The 5,746-nt window shown below is 37.0% G+C and overlaps 1 non-coding gene across 1 annotated transcript; it reads left to right on the forward strand.

The window, feature by feature from the left end:
- Positions 1–5,428: 5,428 nt before the first annotated feature.
- LOC121231098 (small nucleolar RNA R71) lies at positions 5,429–5,532 on the forward strand. Its single transcript, XR_005929166.1, has one exon. It is a non-coding gene; the product is annotated as a small nucleolar RNA R71 (small nucleolar RNA).
- The last annotated feature ends 214 nt before the right edge of the window (positions 5,533–5,746 follow it).

Here is a 5,746-nt window from a genome sequence, read left to right on the forward strand (position 1 = left end):
TTGGTAATACGATTTTTATGCCATATGTCATGGCTGATTAATTTTGGTGTTAAGATTCATGATACGGCAATAGCGTAGTAGGGAGATGTTTGACAATGATTAGCCTTTGGTATGGCTAGTCATGATTATAATTTTGTGATATGTATGATGAATTACTAGTTAGATCAATGAGAAATCACGAAATGGACATAGTTGCTTCAGTAACAGATGCAGGCAGCAGCAGTGACGTGGGATTGAAAAATTACAAAAATTAGTAGGAATGGTATTAAATAGTGAATAAATTATGTAATCGAAGCTCGATGAGTCTATTTTCATATAGAAGCAACGAAACAATCATATGGACAGTATGTTAAGAGATATTCAGGTTCTCGTGAGACAGGGCCAGAACGGTTTCTAGGTTCCCTGTTCCGACTTTGGAAATTCATTATAAATTAACCAGAGATAATTAGGAGCCATGCCATATATGTATAGATTCCTCTCTGAGTCTAGTTTCTATAGAAACAAACGGCATCAGTATTGAAGCTCTGTACAGGGAGATATCTAGGTCGTAATGCACAAAGGTCAGTGTAGTCGACCCCAGTAACATGGGAGACTTTGACTAATAAACTGTAGTAATTAGCCAGACCAAAAATTCTAGAAAAAAATATGTAGATGGGTATATGAGTCTAGTTTCAGGGAAAATTCACGGAACTGGATTTCGAGTTCCAGAACTCAAGATATGATTTTTAAAGCGACTAGCACGCAGATTGGCAACTTGTCTGGAAAAATTTTAATAAGTGGTTTGAAGTCTGTTAACACCTCGTGTTCGACTCCGGCGACGGTCTCGGGTTCGGGGTGTTACATATGGAGCTGAAGAATTCCGAGCTACAACAAGTGATGATGCTGAAAAAGCTGAATTTTGGTTAGAGAACACAATAAGAGTGTTTGATGAGTTGTCTTTGAGTTCCGAAGAATATATAAAATGTGTTGTTTCTCTCTTGAGAGATACGACGTATCATTGGTGGAAGACTTTGACATCTGTAGTTTTGAGTGAACGAGTTACATGGGATTTCTTCCAAGCTGAATTTCGAAAGAAATACATCAGTCAGAGATTTATTGATCAGAAACGTAAAGAGTTTCTTGGGCTTAAACAAGGCCGTATGTCTGTTACAGAATACGAGCGAGAATTTGTAAGGTTGAGTTAGTATGCCCATGAATGTGTATCTTCGGAAGCAATAATGTGGAAGAGATTTGAAGACGGCTTGAACGAAGATATTCGCTTGTTAGTTGGAATTCTGGAAATCAAAGAATTCATGGTGCTTGTTGAACGAGCATGTAAAGCGAAAGATCTTGGGAAAGAGAAAAGAAAGGCTATGTTTGAAGCTAGAGATGTACTAAAGAGATCATCGAGCAAATCATTTCAATCTGGATCCAAGAAGTTTAGAGATGATAGCAGTCATTCAAAGACTAGTGTGGGATATTCAAACAGAGACCATGTTAGATCGCAATCGAATTACAAATCTTCAGCCATGTCTGTTGCTAGTGTTGATAATACAAAGAATAAAAGGCCTGAATGTGAGCAATGTGGAAGACGACACTTTGGTGAATGCTGGGGAAAAAGTAATAACCGAGCTTGTTATAGTTGCAGTTTGAGAAACCATTTTATTAAAGATTTCCCAGATTTAGTTGGAAAAGATAATGTTCAAAATCCGAGACAGAATGGTAAAGTTTCTCGTGGTAGACCTTCCAGAAATATGGGAAATGTAAGCGGTAGTTAAAGAGGAATGAAAGACACAACTGTTAGATCTGAGGCTTGTGCACCTGCTAGAGCGTATGCTATTCGAGCTCGTGAGGAAGCTTCATCGCCAAATGTGATTACGGGTACATTTACTCTCTATGATACTTATGTGAATGCTTTGATAGATCCTGGATCAACACATTTGTATATATGTATGAACTTAGTGAACAGTAAGACTTTGTCTGTAGAGTCTACTGAATTTGTAATTAGAGTTTCAAACCCCCTAGGCAGATGTGTCTTGGTTGATAAAGTCTGCAGGAATTGTCAGTTAATGTTTCAAGACAATTTTTTTCGACTGATTTGGTGCTATTACCTTTTGATGAGTTTGATATTATTCTGGGAATGGATTGGTTAACTTTGCATGGTGCTGTGGTGAACTATAAATGGGAAACTATTGATTTGAGATGCAAGAATGATGAAATAGTCAAAATTGAATCTAGTGATTTGAATGGGTTACCTACAGTGATATCTTCTATGAAAGCATTGAGTATTGTTAGAAAAGGTTGTGAAGCTTATTTTGCATATGTGATTGATTCGAAAGTGTCAGAAATGAAAGTTGAATCTGTACCTGTTATCTATGAGTTTCCTGATGTGTTCCCTGAAGAACTTCCGGGATTGCCTCCAGTTAAAGAGGTAGAATTTGGCATAGAATTTGTACCTGGTACTACTTCGATTTCGATAGATCCGTATAGAATGGCTCAGATCGAGTTAAAAGAATTAAAGTCTCAGTTGCAAGAATTGACCGATCGAGGATTTGCTAGACCGAGTTTCTCACCATGGGGTGTTCCTATTCTGTTTGTGAAAAAGAAAGATGGTACGATGAGAATGTGTATAGATTATCGTCAGTTGAATAAAGTGACTATCAAGAATAAGTATCCTTTTCCCCGAATTGATGATTTGTTTGATCAGTTGAAAGGAGCTACTGTGTTTTCCAAAATAGATTTGAGATTGGGTTATTATCAACTGAGAGTGAAAGATTCTGATATTTCAAAGACTGATTTCAGAACAAAGTATGGCCACTATGAATTTTTAGTTATGCCTTTCGGATTGACTAATGCACCTGCTATCTTTATGGATTTGATGAATAGAATTTTCAGGTTGTATTTAGATCAATTTGTGTTTGCTTTGAAGATTTGGCGTCACTATCTGTTTGGTGAGAAATGTCATGTGTTTTCTGATCATAAGAGTTTGAAGTATTTGATGAATCAGAAAGATTTGAATTTGCAACAGAGAAGATGGTTAGAATTGTTGAAAGATTACAAACTAGTGATTGATTATCACCCGGGAAAAGCAAATGTTGTTGCAGATGCTTTGAGTCGAAAATCATTATTTACTTTGTGTGCGAAGAATGCTCATTTAGTTCTGTCTAATGATGGTTCAGTTTTAGCTGAATTGAAAGCAAGACCTTTGTTTTTACAGCAGATTATTGAAGCTCAGAAAATTGATAATGAGATTTTAGCTAAACGAGATGAACGTAATGTAGAGATTGATTCAGAATTTAGAGTTGATAAAGATAATTGTTTAAGATTTCGAGATAGAATTTGCATTTCGAGAAATTCCGAGTTGATTCAAATGATTCTGAGTGAAGCACACAGTAGTCGGTTATCTGTGCATCCAAGCAGTACTAAAATGTATAATGACTTGAAACAACATTATTGGTGGTCCGGAATGAAAAGAGATATTTTTGACTTTGTTTCGAGATGTTTAATCTATGAGCAAGTTAAAGCTGAACATCAAGTGCTGTCTGGGTTACTACAACTGATTATGATTCATGAGTGGAAATGGGATCGAGTGACCATGGACTTTATGTCGGTTTACCTCGATCTCTGAGAAAGAAAGCTACCATTTGGGTTGTAGTTGATCGTTTGAAAAAATCAACTCATTTGGGTTGTAGTTGATCGATTTACCTCTATCTCTGAATGTTTTGATGTATGTATTATACATAGGTTGTATATAATTGAATTGGATATTATGGTAATGAAACAGAAGTTTGGCACTAAGTGTGCGATGTGCGATTTAACTAGCTTCGGCTACTTGAGGCACTGAGTGTGCGATACTGACTTAGTCTCGGTTATTTGAGACGTCACTAAGTGTGTAGAAATATTTAGCTTCTGCTAACCTTATAGCACTAAGTGTGCTGATGTATAAAATATGAATAACTTATGGAAAGTCTTATAACATTCAATATGAGGTATGTACAAAAGTGATTAAGTATGGGAAGCTTCAGGTATGTACATTGCCTAAGTGATAGATGATGTTATGTATATGAATCTTATTGAATTGATATAGTTATATGGATTGAAATTGTGCGAATAATCATAGGTTATCATTTTATGTTCATATATTATGAATGTTTTGAGCACAAACTTACTAAGCTTTTGAAAGCTTACTCTGCATGATTACTATCTGTTTTACAGTTATCGTAGCTACTGAAGGCTTGGGGATAGTCGAGGATCATCACCACACTATCGATCTTATTTTGGTACTTTTGAAAGTTTATATATTTTAAACTATGACATGTATAGGCTAGAAGGTCCATGTATAAGTTTTGATGTATATATATTATGCCATGAGAGTTGGCTAACAAATGATAAGTTTGTGTATGATTTTGGTATATGTTTGTAATGTGCTAAGTTCTAATGTGTTTTGGTCATTTTTAAGCATGGAAATGGTTGGAAATTTTGGTATTAATGTTGTATATTATTTCTTGAAGATTTGGCCCCAAGAGAAATGGCAAATTGGCTTAAACCAAGCCTGCATTGTGCCACACGATCAAGGTACAAGGGCGTGTCATATGGCCGTGGGCATAAGTCAGTAGCTAGCTAAGTATCACACGGCCATAGGACACGGGCGTGCCTATTGGCCGTGGGAGAAAGTCAGTATGGTTACCCTGATTTGGCACGGCTGGTTCACGTGGGTGTGTCTGATGCCCGTGTGAGGCACACGGCCTGGACACTTGGGCGTGTGACCTCAATAGAATTGAAAAATTTTCTAAGTTTTGAAATTTACGAGTGTGCTGGTTTAGTCCCGACCTCTTCCTAATGCATGTTTAAGGTCTCATTGACCTAAGAAAGTGACTTATATTGATGTTTGTGAAATGAATGAAAAGTGTTTCGATATGTTTGATAATACCGCTTAACCCTAGTCCGGCGATGGATACGGGTTAGGGGTGTTACAACACGGGTTGAGACATGACCGTGTGCCTCATATCGAGTGCCCACATGGCCTGAGACATGGCCATGTCATTTGGCCGTGTGAGCCACACGACCTACTCACACGGGCGTGTGACCCCTGTATTAAAGAAAAATTTTTAAATTTTGTGAAAAATTCTCTGAGATCCTGATTTAGTCCCAACTTGATTCTAATGTTTAAATTAGGCCTCAAGGGTCCATTCAAGGGACAATATAATTAGTTTCGGATATGAATAGAAAATGGCATGAATTACATGAAATTATTTTTTAAACTCCGATAATGCTTCGTAGCCGTATTCCGGCGACGGATACGGGTTAGGGGTGTTACATATTCTCTATCAGTTCATATGCATCCTTTTATGTCTATCTCATTAAAGGTCCTTCTATTGATTTATCTAACCCTAACCATGCATGTGTGTTTAGCCCATTATAAAACATCTAAAATCGTAGCCACTCAGGTAATCCGTGATGTGGGCATTTGAATCAGTGTCTTAAAACGCTCTCAAGCTTTGTGGAAACTTTCTCCTTCTAATTGCTAAAATGTAGCAATCTCTCTCCTTAGCTAGATTATCTTGCTAAGGGGGAAGAACTTTTGTAGGAATTTTCCTGCAAACTCATCCCATGTCGTAATAGATCTTGGTACTTGTGAATTTAACGAAGAGAAAGTATTATCTATTTAAAAGAAGGGGAAAAGCTGAAGATCAATAGCATCATCGGTGACCCTATTATATTTAAATGTGTTACAAAGCTGAAGGAACCGTTTTAAATGCTGGTTTGG

Source organism: Gossypium hirsutum, chromosome A06 (assembly GCF_007990345.1).
Source record: "Gossypium hirsutum isolate 1008001.06 chromosome A06, Gossypium_hirsutum_v2.1, whole genome shotgun sequence".
Classification (NCBI taxonomy): Eukaryota; Viridiplantae; Streptophyta; class Magnoliopsida; order Malvales; family Malvaceae; genus Gossypium; species Gossypium hirsutum.